This window comes from Saccoglossus kowalevskii, chromosome 20 (assembly GCF_978046115.1).
Source record: "Saccoglossus kowalevskii chromosome 20, keSacKowa6.1, whole genome shotgun sequence".
Lineage (NCBI taxonomy): Eukaryota > Metazoa > Hemichordata > Enteropneusta > Harrimaniidae > Saccoglossus > Saccoglossus kowalevskii.
Genome location: NC_140660.1, coordinates 1,996,604 through 2,011,981, shown reverse-complemented (window position 1 = coordinate 2,011,981; position 15,378 = coordinate 1,996,604).

Here is a 15,378-nt window from a genome sequence, read left to right as displayed (position 1 = left end):
ACTACAGTTTTTAACAACTGTGAAATCAACGTGTCTATACCTGCGACTACAACATCAGCTCCAAGAAAACGCCCGTCGTCGGACAGTCAGTAAATGACCAACTTAGCTGGACTGTAGTGTTCACTCTTAAGAAAGAAAGTTTATAATGAGTTCGTATTTACTACCGTTAAAATATTGTTATAAATTTACGTTCATTTGCTGTCTCAGTAAAACGTAATTTGTGGATATATTTGGTGACATTCGTTTGTCTATTGCGTGAGAGTTGTTCACGCGTTTGCATCGTTTAGAATCCCCCGTATAAATCCGCGCAAGTAAAACGGCCGGTATCGAAACCCGGATTAAATCGAATAGGTTTTCTTTTGGGCAAGACGAGCGAAAAATAACATAACTAAAGACTTGTTTTCATATAAGATATATGATAAAACCTTTAAGGACTGGATGCGGCTTTTGCGGCCCGAGGTTGTGCGGCGGAAGCGTACCTGTACCTGTAAGCCGTACCTGTATCCAGTCCATAAAGAATATTATATCATTTTGATCTGATTTTCACGTGTTTTCAGATTGTGCTGTATTGGTTAAAGCGCGGTGGTCGTCGCGTAGCGCGTGCTCAAATTTCATGTAAACAAACAATGTATTTTACACGCGTTGTATACGTTGCTATGAGTCCCACATCGAACACGACGCGGCGCGACGACCGCCGCCTTTTAAAGTTTGACAAGAAATTACAAACATTTATTTCTCATCAACGAATGATGACGTCAGCTTCAACATACTACATTCAGCCAATCAATGACTAGATGAACTGATTCCTCCGTGGTCAATCAATGCGACTTGTGACACGTGACCGTGCACCTATTTATTGATAAATAATGCAGTTGACGAACCAAAACATCAATCTTGAGAATATAGTCGACTCAACTCGCTTCAGCACACTACAACGATCATTACGATTTATTGTGTTTATTCGTCGTTTTGTCGATAAACATTGCCGACGTATTTCTACCGCTAATACGCCGATTTCCGTTGAAGAAATCACCAAAGCTGAAGCTGACCGTCATCACCGACACTTCGCCGATTCATTCACCGCCATCCGCCATAACAACACAGTTTTGGTGTGCTCGTTAGACAAGTGCGTTTATTCATGGACGATAGTGGAATTTTGCGGTGTGGCAGCAGACTACACAGCGCAGATAAGAACTTTACTACTAAATTAATAAATTATTAATGAATCTCCTGCATTGTTACCAAGCAAACACTATTCCACTACGCTACGTGTCCGTCGAGAAGATGAACGCCTACACCGCCGTGAGACACAGGCTGAATGCTTTTGGTCAACACTATTGGATTACAAACATCAGACAGACTGTTAATTACATTATTCGGCGCGTTGTTACCTGTAGGCGAGTCAACGGTAAATCCTACAATGGGCCACTTACTCACCGTTTCCGAATTACCGTGTGACTGTCAATGCCCCGTTTACAGTCACCGTGCTTGATTTTTTCCGGTGCGTTGTACGTACGTACAGCCGATTAGCCAAAGCATGTGTACATTTGTTCACGTGTGCTGTAACCCGCGGTGGACACTTAGAACTTGTACCCGATCTGTCGACGCATTCCTTCATGTTAGCTTTTTTACGATTTGCAGCGAGGCGATCGCTACCATTAACATTTCTATCCGATAACGCAACGGCTTATTTGGCGGCGTCTGAAGTAAAATAAAGTAACGTGGACATTCACCGCAAACGAGCTCCCTGACAAGGACGGAGGTTTTTTGGAACGCCTGGCCGGCATGTCAAAAACTGCACTCCAGAAAACTGTTGGTAAAACCCAAGCCACCTTCTATCATCTCCGTACAATTCTAAACAAGATTGAAGCACTGGTCGACGGAATATCTCTCGGCATTGCAAGGACAAGCTTTCACAGCTGATGGAATAAACACAACGCCATTAAGGTTGGTGACATAGTAATCGTACATGATGACACCAAGCGTCGATTCATATATAACGCGACGGATCTACCAAACGCCCGATACATAAACTGTACATAAATTGTTTACAAGGATTTAACATACAATCAGATGTCGGAATTAATTCCTGTACAGATGTCAGATTATCCGCCGACACACGCTAACTACAGATGCTGGATTAAACACACAACGTGAATGCGATAAGACACAACGCGAACAGACGGATCTCACCGCCCAGAAAGCGGATGACACCACCCAGAAATGATTTGCTTATTTATATTCTGCGATAATCTACTGGGATATCACCCCAGGGAGTTAAGTTCCACATACTACATACCCCATATAGTGTGTTTGTGCACGAGTTAGTACGGGTGGTGGTATCACCTCTTGGACATGAACGGAACTGACCTCATTTCTAGACCTACCTCGAACAATTTCTTGAGTTCAAACGCTATGCAATCGTGCAACTTATAGTTGTAATCTAAGACTCGCCGACTGTATGTACACTGTGCTATGTGTTTGAACTCTGGTGTTACATGGCTGGTAAAATTATCTACCCCTAATTAGTTAATTAAACTAAAAAAAACTCACCGTTTGTGTGTTTGTTGTGTTTTGATACAGTGGCTGGCAAACGTGGAGATGACTGGTGTTATACAGATCTACGATGACACAACGTTGACGTGGAAGCGGTAAAGCGTTGAGATGTGGCTTAGTCAGCTGGCTGTGGTCTCTATGTAAACTTATTTCAATGTATGTAGTATTTATAGCAACACTGTAAGAATTGGTTAATGATTGACGAATATAATCTTGTCTTATCAGACAGGTATTCAGGACATTATAAATACACCACAACGTTCTGTATCCCAGAGTGGTTCACAAACAACAGTATTTTAATTAAAATGACGTCGATATTACGGCGTTTAGATCGGTGGCATTGCACTTGGTAGTTTTATTGGGTTATATCGCCCTCTATGGTAGGAATATACATACTAATCAACAGGTGTCTAAAATTAGAGATAAGAAATTCTCACTACTAGAAGTAAAACCTTCTCTCAAACAATAATCAAAATAGAAGAAACAGAAATGTCGCTTATTTTTCTATTTTTTCAGACTTTATACAACTTACTCAATGTATGTGTCACGTGACATCAATCAATCATGTTATATTTGTCATATATTGTCTCCGTCCTCTCAGTGACCTTTCTCTTTGTGGGATTCGTGTCAAGAGGTACCAGTAGTTATGGTCACAGGGACTTGTAAACTTACTTGCTAATAATCTCAACATAACAAACTTCTCCTTCTGTTAGCGTCTCTGTGGCTAAGATACCCCCTAGGCATGGAATGTTAGCGTCTCTGTGGCTAAGATACCCCCTAGGCATGGAATGTTAGCGTCTCTGTGGCTAAGATACCCCCTAGGCATGGAATGTTAGCGTCTCTGTGGCTAAGATACCCACTAGGCATGGAATGTTAGCGTCTCTGTGGCTAAGATACCCACTAGGCATGGAATGTTAGCGTCTCTGTGGCTAAGATACCCCCTAGGCATGGAATGTTAGCGTCTCTGTGGCTAAGATACCCCCTAGGCATGTAATGTTAACGTCTCTGTGGCTAAGATACCCCCTAGGCATGGAATGTTAGCGTCTCTGTGGCTAAGATACCCCCTAGGCATGGGATGTTAGCGTCTCTGTGGCTAAGACACCCCCTAGGCATGGAATGTTAGCGTCTCTGTGGCTAAGATACCCCCTAGGCATGGCATATTAGCGTCTCTGTGGCTAAGATACCCACTAGGCATGGAATGTTATCGTCTCTGTGGCTAAGATACCCCCTAGGCATGGGATGTTAGCGTCTCTGTGGCTAAGACACCCCCTAGGCATGGAATGTTAGCGTCTCTGTGGCTAAGATACCCACTAGGCATGTAATGTTATCGTCTCTGTGGCTAAGATACCCCCTAGGCATGGGATGTTAGCGTCTCTGTGGCTAAGACACCCCCTAGGCATGGAATGTTAGCGTCTCTGTGGCTAAGACACCCCCTAGGCATGGAATGTTAGCGTCTCTGTGGCTAAGATACCCCCTAAGCATGGAATGTTAGCGTCTCTGTGGCTAAGATACCCCCTAGGCATGGGATGTTAGCGTCTCTGTGGCTAAGACACCCCCTAGGTATGGAATGTTAGCGTCTCTGTGGCTAAGATACCCACTAGGCATGTAATGTTATCGTCTCTGTGGCTAAGATACCCCCTAGGCATGGGATGTTAGCGTCTCTGTGGCTAAGACACCCCCTAGGCATGGAATGTTAGCGTCTCTGTGGCTAAGACACCCCCTAGGCATGGAATGTTAGCGTCTCTGTGGCTAAGATACCCCCTAGGCATGGAATGTTAGCGTCTCTGTGGCTAAGATACCCCCTAGGCATGGAATGTTAGCGTCTCTGTGGCTAAGATACCCCCTAGGCATGGAATGTTAGCGTCTCTGTGGCTAAGATACACACCGCTTGTACTGGCCGTAATGTATGTCACTCTGTAAGCCAGTCACAGATATTTATGTGCAGGCCACAATGACGTCACTTCCGCTACCGTGTTTTTGTTTATGGTATGCTAATTGCAACCAGTCTCCCAAACCCAATATATACAATACCACGTGTACACTAGTAGACGATAGGATAATAAAATACTATTTTGAGCATTTTTGTTTTTTTAAATTTGTGTTGAATTATTTATTTATAATAATCAATTAACTTAATTTATACTTCATTTTATTCTATTTATTTTAAGTTCCGGCAGTCGAGAAATTTGTGGGGGATAGAGTAGTACGTTTCGGTAGTGACTGATGACAGAATAAACAACGGTCAAATGTAGATGCAAAAAAACACGGTATGGTTTATTGCTTAACAAACTTGTATAGAAACATGTAACACATGAACAAGGAACCCCGAAACTCCAAAACTAGCCCTTTATATAGGTGCGTATCGAACGTGAGAGAAAACACGTAAGCGGGAAATACAAATGTAAATTACGCAGGAGAAAAAAGATACAATACTGGGTCTCATAAAACAAAGATGACGACTTTGACTGTTGCGTAGTTGCGTAGAGTACAAACTGAGATATTACCAAAATTTAATTAGGTATTTTCCTGTGATTGGAAGGTATCGAAATCACCGGCGGTAATTAGTGCAAGGCGCGCCCAGGTCAAACCTCATACTTGTGATTGTATTAGAGGAGCGCATCGTATTGTGGTTTAAATCAATTTTTATTATCGCAAATGTTGAACACGCGCAGCGCGACGACTTCCGCCCTTCAAGAAATATTAAAATATAATTAAGTTTTCTGCTCCCTGTCCAATAGTTAAACTAATACGAACTAAGATGGGTGTAATAATAATCACAAAATAGAGTACACGAATTTAGGATATATCAAGTTAAAAATTGCATGCATACATCAGAATTAAATCAGATTGAATCTGACCTCTGAACTATGCGGCTAAGTAAACAGTCGGTTTTGTAACCACTGTACCGCCACTCAGGTACTCTAGTGAGACATATTCTGTAGTCGCATTTATTATTGGCTGGTTTTCAATTTCGCTACTTTTGTTGAGAAGTAAAATCCGCTGAGTTAAATTCACGTGAACGCGTTAACTCATTTCCTCCAAGTTCATGAACCTAAAAACAGTGAAATTGCGTTGATTTTCGGATTGTCTAAATAAATTATTTGGCAAATCTTTACCACATCCGTCACCACACAAACATGTACGTATAATTTCAGTTTATGGACAGTTTACAGAGGGACTATGATCTGAAAACTTTCATCACACTGAACATTTCATTATTTCGTATTTTTAAAGGCTATTTATTTTAAAAGAACACTAAAACTTGAAATCAAGTCTAGTTGATAATGAACTGTTCATTCATTTCTGTTAATTTCATGAGCGTATGAATTTCTTATATAAAACATATTTAAAATGTTTTACTAATTTCAAATAACGGTTGAAAACAACCAGACCAATCACAAGGCGTTTAGGGATGGAGGTAATGTTTTAACAATATTTTATAAATTTCCATAAAGGCCGTTATTGCCTCTAGATGAAATTTACATCATTTACAATTTTGTCGTTTTTTTTTTTTAATTTTTAATATATTTCGACAAAACAAAAAACTAACAATGCACACTGCATTTTTCACATTTTCGTCAACTTGCCGTTATCATTGGATTATATATTGTTGCTTGGCAACAGCGAATACGCCATCTACGACGACAACACCTCCCAGCTTTACTTCCGGTTGAAATGTAAACGAACCAGCGTGTTGTAAGAATATTGAAACCGATAATATACTGCATGTTAGTCTTAGATAACTACCAATATCTTGAAATGACATATATATGAAGCTGTATTGCGATCGAGGAAATCAATATTACTTGAAAGTGGCGTGGCAGCTGAACACATCGGTGAGTTGTCATGTCATTTACCTCGTCCAGATCTGACAATTGTTTTACTGTAAGGCACAGGCGCTCGGAACGTTTCTTGGCTAATAAAAAAATGACCTAAAGTGGGATCGGCATAGTTCCGTGCGCCTGTGCTGTAAGGCCAAAAAACAACTTATGTTGCCCTCAAGTCGGAAAATTGAAATTAGGTAGGTCGGTCAGATGTTTTTTTTAAATTCGTGAAAACTAAGGGTATCGTAAATAGCCGAGATATATGGGTAAAAAAAACGCGATCCGATATTTCATATTTTTCGGTCGGTCGTGAGGGCAACAAAACATTTTTGTTTGGCCTAATTATGGTTGGAGCTTTGATCGAATGTATTAAACTTCAACTGTATTACATGTGTAATTAATGAAAGCCCTGAACACACTGCCATTTTACTAGCTCTACGTATATCACTGTGTTAATCAGGGCGAACTAATGTACACCGTCACATTCACAGAACATTCCAGATACACTTTTAGAACATGCTGTGAACATTTTAAGAACACGTTTTCAGATCATGTAAAGAACATTCTAGGAACAAGTTCTCAGATCATGTTGAGAACATTCTAAGAACACACCCACAGAACATTCCAGATACAATTTTAGAACATGCTGTGTACATTTTAATAACATGTTTTCAAATCATGTTGAGAACATTCTAAAAACACATTCACAGAACATTCCAGATACAATTTTAGAACATGCTGTGAACATTTTAATAACATGTTTTCTGATCATATTGAGAACATTCTAAAAGCACATTCACAGAACATTCCAGATACACTTTTAGAACATGTTGAGAACATTTTAAGAACACGTTTTCAAATCATGTTGAGAACATTCTAAAAACACATTCACAGAACATTCCAGATACACTTTGAGATCATATTGAGAACATTTTAAGAACATGTTTTCAGATCATGTTGAGAACATTTTAAGAACACATTCTCAGATCATGTGGAGAACATTTTAAGAACATGTTCTCAGATCATGTTGAGAACATTTTAAGAACACGTTCTCAGATCATGTTGAGAACATTTTAAGAACACATTCACAGAACAATCCAGATACACTTTTAGAACATGTTGAGAACATTTCAGAAACATGTACATAATGTTCCATAAACACATTCAAAACACTGGTGGTATAATTGAAAATTGTTATTACTTTCAGCCTTAACCACTCTTTGATAAAATAGAGCCTTCATGAATGGCAGAACTAAGGAAGCAGTTTGCTGGCAGTGGTAAATCCTAGAAATCATCTACCATAAATCCAATCAAATGTGGAGATTCACAGCAAACTGCTATGAATGATGGGAAAATAGTGGAAGAACTGACAACTCAAGTCACTGAACATATAAGTCATATGAGAATGGAAGAACCAATCACATTGATTGACATGGATCACATGTTAAATCATGTGACACAGGAACATAGTAGGAACCAATCACAATTATTTGAATTGATCACATGATATTATCCAGTCACATGATGTGTCACATTTAGTAATCCTTGATTGGAAGATACCTACTTAGACCAAGACATGTTTTCTATCCCACGGACACAATGCTTACTCCTAACTAAGCAAAAAATCTTATTTTAAGTCATCTACTGAAGCATTTTGCAATGTTTTGTTTAATTTGCTTATTTTTTTATTTCCATGTCAACAGCCTTTTTCGTTGCATCCGGCTACATAGAATACTTTCACAACAGATTCAGTTCCCCCTCCAGGTTTTAATAGTGTGATAGGTTTTTGCTTGAATTCTGACATGTTTTTTGTATATATATTTGCACAGTTCTGATGACAGTCACTTTTAAGTGGAATTCATTATGCAATAAGTAAACATTTGCTATTTCAGCCTTCCCAGCATGCACTGTTCTGATGACAGTCACTTTTAGTGGAATTCAGTATGAAATAAGTAAACATTTGTTGTTATGTAAGCCTTCCCAGCATGCACTGTTCTGATGACAGTCACTTTTAAGTGGAATTCTTTATGAAATAAGTAAACATTTGTTGTTATGTCAGCCTTCTCAGCATGCACAGTTCTGATGACAGTCACTTTTAAGTGGAATTCATTATGAAATAAGTAAATATTTGTTGTTATGTGAGCCTTCCCAGCATGCACAGTTCTGATGACAGTCACTTTTAAGTGGAATTCTTTATGAAATAAGTAAACATTTGTTGTTATGTCAGCCTTCCCAGCATGCACAGTTCTGATGACAATCACTTTTAAGTGGAATTCATTATGAAATAAGTAAACATTTGTTGTTATGTGAGCCTTCCCAGCATGCACTGTTCTGATGACAGTCACTTTTAAGTGGAATTCTTCAAAGCTTACTATTTACACCAGATGTATTTTTGTGAGAAACTTTTCAAGCCTTGCTTAAATACGATATGAAAAAAAGACAATAATATCTTTGTGAAGGTTGACACTTTTTCTGAAAAGGGAACTAGAAATTCCTGTTTTTCCAACAGTCCAATTTTGTTGCATTTTCTTCATTAAACTTGACTAAATCGCAACCAATCTGGAGTTACATTTTAATTCAAACATAATGCACTTATATTAATTGAACTATATTTAAACAATAATAAATGACCCACCAAACCATTATAGGTACTCAGGGAGTTCATTATTCTTATTATTTTGTACCGTTGTAAATGCTAGTCGATTTGTTGCCACTAAAAATCGGAAAATTTGGAGAAAAATCCACATTGAATAACTGGCCAGTGAATCTGAATAATTTGAAATGTCTTTCTGGATTTGTTTTTCACAATCTTATATGGCAAATAAGAAACTAAGAAAGAAACTAGTTTTAATTCATCAAATATTATTGTATATTCATTTACATTGCGAGTGAACGAGTGACTTACGTGTAGTGTGGAATAGCATAGTAGTGATTGCCTGAGCGAACAGCACACCGTGACCGGTATGCCGTATCGGTCTTCGTCGCAGTCTTGCATTTCTGGCTTGCACAACGCTATGCTAGATCGCCGCCGTTGACCGACTTGATCGACTGTGCGTAGGGGTGCGCACAGAGGGTTCATGTACGTAGTCGTATCATTGCCCCATCCCATTAGTGTTTTCCAACCATCAATGTAGATGTTATTGACAACTGTACAAGAGGCGGGGGATTTGACAAATACTTTGAAGGCAAACGAAACTTACAGGCGTAGAGCGCGAATGAACATGACCGGGAAGCTAGTGGGTGTTAGCCATCCGAGAAGGAGAACCAACAGTGATTTTAATCTCACTGTATAAATAAACAGATACACACCTGAGAACACGGATACTTCCATTTATTTATGCAAACTGTGCCGGACCGTTACATTTACTGTGAGTCAACACCGAGAAAATACAATTCACGTCGGTCTTTTGTCGATCTAGTTTTGCAAATTGTGTAGTACTACTCACTACGAAACAGAACAAATTCATCTCTCTGTACTCGTAGACATGCCCTAACTTCGTTTATCGCATTTGCTGGAATAAATCACCCTTGCTTAAGCTCACTTCATCAACACAATATGGCGAACTAATTGGGAGGCCACCAGGACAGCAGCATGACCAGTTGCGGAATCTAGAAGCGCGCGTACTAGATGAAACGCTTCTACCGAACACGTTTTAGCGTACTTAGACGACGATGACCTCACAAAACTGTCTGATTTCGATATTGAAATCCACTGTTATACGCGATGGACCGTTTTATTTGATGCCGATTTCAGTATTAAATGGTTGTTATCCAACGATTTCTCTTCTTTTTCAATGGTTTCTCTTTTATTCATTTTTGAAAAACAACTTGAATTCATATCCATGGCACAGGGCTCAATAATGAGATACATTATCGCGAATAATCTGTTGCAATGACGTCATAAAATCCACTGGTCTTGATAATGCTAAGTTAATCCAATGCATGTTGTCTCTTTGTTTATGATCACGTGATTTGAACAATTTCTTTGAAACAGAAAATAGTCTCATATTAATGGTCAAATTTGTCCTATTTCTGCGAGAAAATAATTCTGACGAGTCACGTGATATTTTGCACCTAGGGTATATGAGAAACATAGAATAATTTTGCTCAGTCACGTGGTTTGGTCGCCATCTGGTTTATGGCAAAATTACTACAAACACAGATGTTTTTCCTGATCAACTTTCTTGTATACTAAAAAAAAAAATTTGATCAGTCAGGATTTGAACTGCAATTTTGCTTTTCTTTGAATATCACGTGGATTGGTCACGTGGTTTGGGCCTATGGTCAGAGGTCATGTAACATTGTAGAGAGATGTAATTTGTGATATTGTTTAAAAATGAAAAAGAGGTGTGCATAGCTGTAATATCTGAAACACTGTTGCAGATCAGTCCATGCAAACACAAATCTCAGGTGAAAAAAAACAATTATAATTCACAAACAACTATAAAATATTTTTGCGATAATCTGACATTTAACTCTTTTCTTAGTGTACTAGTATTTGATGTCTTCGTTTGAATAATGTTCTACAGTTAATACCACCACCACCTCAGTTAGCCCTTATTCAGTATTTTCAATTAGACAAGTGATGCTCTATGCAAAATACAGCTACCCCAATAAAGTATATATATTCTGAAAGCTTGAATATCGGGGAATACAATTGACCATATTGCGTGCCCAATGTTACCGAATTGATCGCGTAACACTGTTTTAAGCTAAACCGCCGAAATATTGATAATCCCGCGCTATCTTGAAAACTCTGTGAGATATCCGTTCAAAAATGTGTGAATGAACGAAGTGTGAACTGTTTTCTAAAAGTGCGACTAGAAATTTGTATCGGGTATTATCTTTTTACCATATGTCCATCCTATTTCCCGAGCAAATATTGAATCTTGTCTTGACACATTTCAGAAGTTCTTTTTCATGCAAAAAAATAAAGATGTGACTAAATCTAGACACACTTCTTTAGATTATGTCCTCAAATATCCGGTGTAGAAATTTCAAAACGCTGACGCGAACGCAGAAGATTTGAGGGCGGGACAAATGAGTTGTCTCAGATCGCACTACCAAGTGGAGAAAAATGACAAAAACATGTTTGTGATCGGGCTTTATAGTGCTACTGTAAAAACAATAATTTAGCTGGAATTGATATTCGCTGAACAGATTTTTTGTTGTTGTATGGAATTTAGTTTTGATTTCTGACCAGTTGAATGTAAAATATAGGAAAAAGGGTATAGTCGCTGGATTTTATTTTCACTTTCCTTCAGCGAAAATTAATTCCAAGCGAAAAGTATTTTTCAGTATATCAAAGGGGACCGGCCGAGTAGTACGTACCGGTAAAGTCGCGACTTGACACACCATCGTTCCCTCGAATCAGGCCGCCGTCACCCTCTCTATCGCAATAATTGACGGACAGTAGGTGTTGTCTCCTCTAGCCATTTAACGGCCAATTAAATACACGATTCAACGTTATTTTCAGTTCTTTTACTTCAGAACTGACAGCAAAATACAACCGAATTTTTGAAGCCATCCAAATACCCGCTTCGCCAAAATCGCGACTCACTGACGTGCGACTTAGCGAGGGGTCACTGTTTATGCGTTACTGGTGGTGCACATGTGCGTGGGACTGCAGTTTGCAAGATAGCCATCAAATTTGCACATCTAAATTGCAAAAAAGCTAACTGACAAGTTTCAACAAACTTTGGAACCAAAGTGGTTCGCGCCATTTTTCAGACATACGCATTTGGTTTCAGCATTCATGAAATTATTGGCCTTGATTTAGTTAATAGTGAAATATGCAAAATGTATGCTACGTTTGACATAGCCGTAGTTTTGTGACTCTTTGTTCCGGATAGGGCTTCGTACCACAGTCCCTCTAAAGTCGTCCAGTCGTCTAAAATAATAGACGTATTGTCCTATTAGGAACCCCTTAAGCTCATTGACTGCCGTTGAACTGGTACTGATAGCAGTGTGGTAACCTTTACATTCAGAACACCCGTACGTATATTTATTTGCAATACAGTACATCAAAGGGGACCGACCGAGAAGTACGTAATGTCGCGACTTGACAACCCCGTACGACCAACGTCACTCTTGGTATCTCAGTAAGTCATCCAAATACTCACAACTTAGCCGATTAATGTCAAATATTAATAGGAGTTCATCCCGTCCCTAACCTTGGGCTCGCCGAAAATATCGCTTTGAAGTTTATATGTATCAAACAAAAGTAAGAAAAAAAAATTCGACTGTCATTAATTACTCTGGCAATAAGTCCAAACACAGGTAATTCTTATATTTACATGCATGTTCAACCCTATGTTATAAATGGTATGTCCATTTCCTGTACAGCACGAAACTGGAAACATTTTAGGAACGCATGAATATACATTTGGTTTCATCCTTCACGAAATTATTGGCTTGGTTCAGTTTATAGTGAAATATGAAAAGGGCATGCATGTTTGGTACTGCTGTTGTTCTGTGACGCTTTGTTCCAGGTAGGGCTTCTTCTGACTCGGTAGCGTCGGTGTACAGACTGGACTCTAACGTCACGGTGCCATCTTGTTGCACAGCGGTAGAAGTGTAGGAAGTGTATAATTCTCTACACCCACCCGTGTAACTGACTGGAAGTACACAATTAATTCTTTTATTTCAGGAAAACAAAATACTATCAAGGAACGATTACATGCTATTGACTCGACAGCAAGTTGAACTTGTTAGATCTTCCACCCAGGAATGATGAAATGTCTCCTGTTTTTGGATTCAAATACTCGTTTTTACTGATTTGATAAAAAATAGAAGCCTCCCTACTAGTGAATTACTGAATAGTTTATCATCTTTTAAATTCCGGGGTCAGTTTCCCAAACTCGCCTGATAGTGGACTGTTCCATTTCCACAGGGAGCACAAGTTTATGAATCTCGCGATTTGTATTTTAACTACAACTTGACATACAAATCCTTTTAAATTTAATTCAATTAAATAAATAGTTTATTAAGTGAACTACTACGTTGATTGCGTGCATTAATACGTCACAATATGCAGTTATTATGTTTTACGCGTGTACTCACCCCTCTCAGATAATGATACGGTCTAAATCGCACGCACACTCAAATTATTCGTCCCAAGCGTATATGCTGATTTTTATAATTCAGTTAGCTAGTTTGCTAACTAGACATTCTTGTAAACCGGTAACAGGTTTGAGTTTTCACAAGTAACAGAACGTTTATCTTAGTGTTTGTTCACCTTCTATTTGTGACGATCACTAATAACAGTTGATGAGATGAAACTGACAGAACGTCATGCTCGCTAAGCAGTGAATTTGGTGATTATTGACAGTCGTTTAGGTGACCAAACCAACAGCCTCTCGTATGGTAACATGCCTACCTCTGTTCCATGTTCGTGTACATTTTACCTAAGATATGAAAAATTAGTGTATTTTGTAAATTGTAAAAACATTAAACCATAATGACGATGTGTTTCCTTTATCTGTATAAAGGTTAATTGACAACATTGAAACTTGCGTTTCTGTGCGGTGTATTCAGAGTCGACAGAGCCGTGTCGTAAACAGTGATTTTAGTTATCTAATCAAGTTATCAGTTAGCTAAACACGTATAGTAAGGTAAAGGTGAGTTAACTAATAAACAGAGAAGTAACCATGGGGACAAAATATTGTGTCAATAGTTGTACTGACCTTTGGTGACACTGGGTAAAATAAAATGAAAGACTAAGGAATAATTGCCTTCAGTGAAAATACCAGGTGGCGAAACGCTATCAAAAACAATTTTATTTTAAGGTTGTATTTTGAAGGACATTCGTAACCTAATTTTCCGTGAATTAAATAAGTTGATTAAAACAAGAATGGAAATGTGGAAGCCGTGTTCTTGTACATCAAAGTAAATAAATGACGAAACATGGCAAAAAGGAAATTATTTCACATCATTCTTGTAAAGTTAGAGTGACTGGCTGACTGAATGTATGTATGTACAGGGTACAAACAAGACCGTAGGAAGGAAACATTAGTTGGTCCGACCATCCATCGAGGGCCGTAGGCCAGAGACGTATGATGACGTGGGCCGAAGGACCATGTCTGCTGGGGGGGGGGGCGTGCACAAGCGGTCCGGACATAGTCGGCACGGCCGGTACGGTTCCTACGGCCTAGACAAATTAGGAAACTCGGTCAAAAGATTTGTCACAGCATGTTCAGTTCTGTACAAACACTACAGACATCGCTGACGTGATTAGTTGCATGCCAAATACCATACTGCCAATTCTTATTGATTATCTAACAAGTTATCAGTTAAATTAAACAAGTACCGCCTGTCATTCGTTTTTTTTTATCTTCCCCGACAAAAATATCTAATCTAAATGACACTTGACGGACATTGTGGTATACAGTAACCCATTGATTGGTGTATACTATCACGCGACATGCTGGGCTTTGCCCGAGATATGTGTTTTGTATTGTCTAACAGTAGCGGCAATCAAATTACCTGCAATATGTCCGCTCTCCCAAATGACCTTCGAATAACCTTCATATGCCTTCAAAGTCACTTTTTCAACTGCACATAATTGTGAAAATTCTGAAAAATAATATAACAAAATTATAGCCTAGTTCATCCCAGATTTAACGTAATTAGGTTTTCTAATCCGTATATTAAAAAAAATAGCAAAACTCAATCACATTGTGAAGCGTGCCTGGTATTTCCCTACATTGTAATTTCTGTGTTGGTTTTATTGATATGGTTATCCTCATCGTTGATATGGCTTCAACACTGCAACCATCGTTAATATAAAACATAAAACAAATCAACGATGGGAGGGTATTAAAACCTGATCATTTATAAAAGCCATATCCACAATAGGTGGGGGGGGGCATATCAACTTCATATCAACGATGAGGAGGGGGTACTAAAGCCATATCAACGACGGGAAAACATATCAATAAAACCTACATAGAAATTATGATGTTGGGAGATACCAGACATGCTTCAGAAAAAAAATGAT